Here is a 948-nt window from a genome sequence, read left to right as displayed (position 1 = left end):
ATATATATATATATATATATATATATATATATATATATATATATATATATATATATATATATATATATATATATATAAATGTTATTCGTTAATTGCTTGTAACTAAAAATTATGAATATTCCAACTTACAACAAATATTCGAAGAGCAACAATAAAACATCCTGCACATGTATAAAGTGACAATTTAAACATTATGTATAGACTGTGCGCAAACAGCCAACACTGATATAACGAAGAGTTATTCTACGTGTTACTTCCCTTCAACCGCTCCCTATAGTTGAAATTGAATTAAATAGTCGTATGATTACATAATGATTATATTTTTATTACGATGAAATCAACTGAGAAATTACTTTGAATATGTAATAATTTCTCAAGTTATTTGCACATCGCGTAGAAGATCTCGTGTTTCTATCCAATCATAATCGAAAAATTGTCGAAGTATCATTCTACATACTCGAGCCTACTGACGCTATTTACATGTCGTATGTTCTATATCGAGAACGAGAAATAACATATTTGCTCTTTTATTTTTGTACAGCGCGTATAAAGGCAACGAAGTTTATGACATATGAAATTGCGAACAGATCGCGCACTGGCGCATGTCTTGCATGAACCAGTCATTCGTACAATGCTATCGATACAATCACAAATGAGGCTGAAACTGACGGGAAATTTGTCCGCAGTTAATCACAAGGATACAATCTAAGTGCGCACGAATTCCATGATACAAGTATAAGTACGCGCATTCGCTTTCTACTTTGAAATCTTCAACGCAGAAAAGATTCGTTGATTCAAGGAATATTAGCGGTAAAGAATTTCAATAATGATAATATTAATACAGGAACTTTTCTCTAGCGGCTTTCTCTTTTTCGTTATTAATTCTATGAAAAGTATTTACATGTTACATGGGGTATTCGGGAGATACTAGAAAAAAAAAAAAAAAAA

General features: G+C 30.6%; 1 protein-coding gene across 1 annotated transcript in view; it reads right to left on the bottom strand.

Moving 5' to 3' along the window:
• Positions 1 to 304: 304 nt before the first annotated feature.
• The window catches only part of LOC116845451 (transmembrane protein 164), a 6,489-nt gene continuing 5,845 nt past the window's right edge, over positions 305 to 948 (bottom strand). The window contains exon 7 of the mRNA XM_032818158.1: positions 305 to 927. The gene's annotated coding sequence lies outside the window, so the exon portion shown is untranslated. The remainder of the gene's footprint in view (positions 928 to 948) is intronic.

The sequence above is a fragment of the Odontomachus brunneus genome, unplaced genomic scaffold (assembly GCF_010583005.1).
Source record: "Odontomachus brunneus isolate Ranch 3 - 2012 unplaced genomic scaffold, Obru_v1 Obru_scaffold_052, whole genome shotgun sequence".
Lineage (NCBI taxonomy): Eukaryota > Metazoa > Arthropoda > Insecta > Hymenoptera > Formicidae > Odontomachus > Odontomachus brunneus.
The sequence above is the reverse complement of the archived record's forward strand: the minus strand, read 5'-3'. Positions and strand labels throughout refer to the sequence as shown.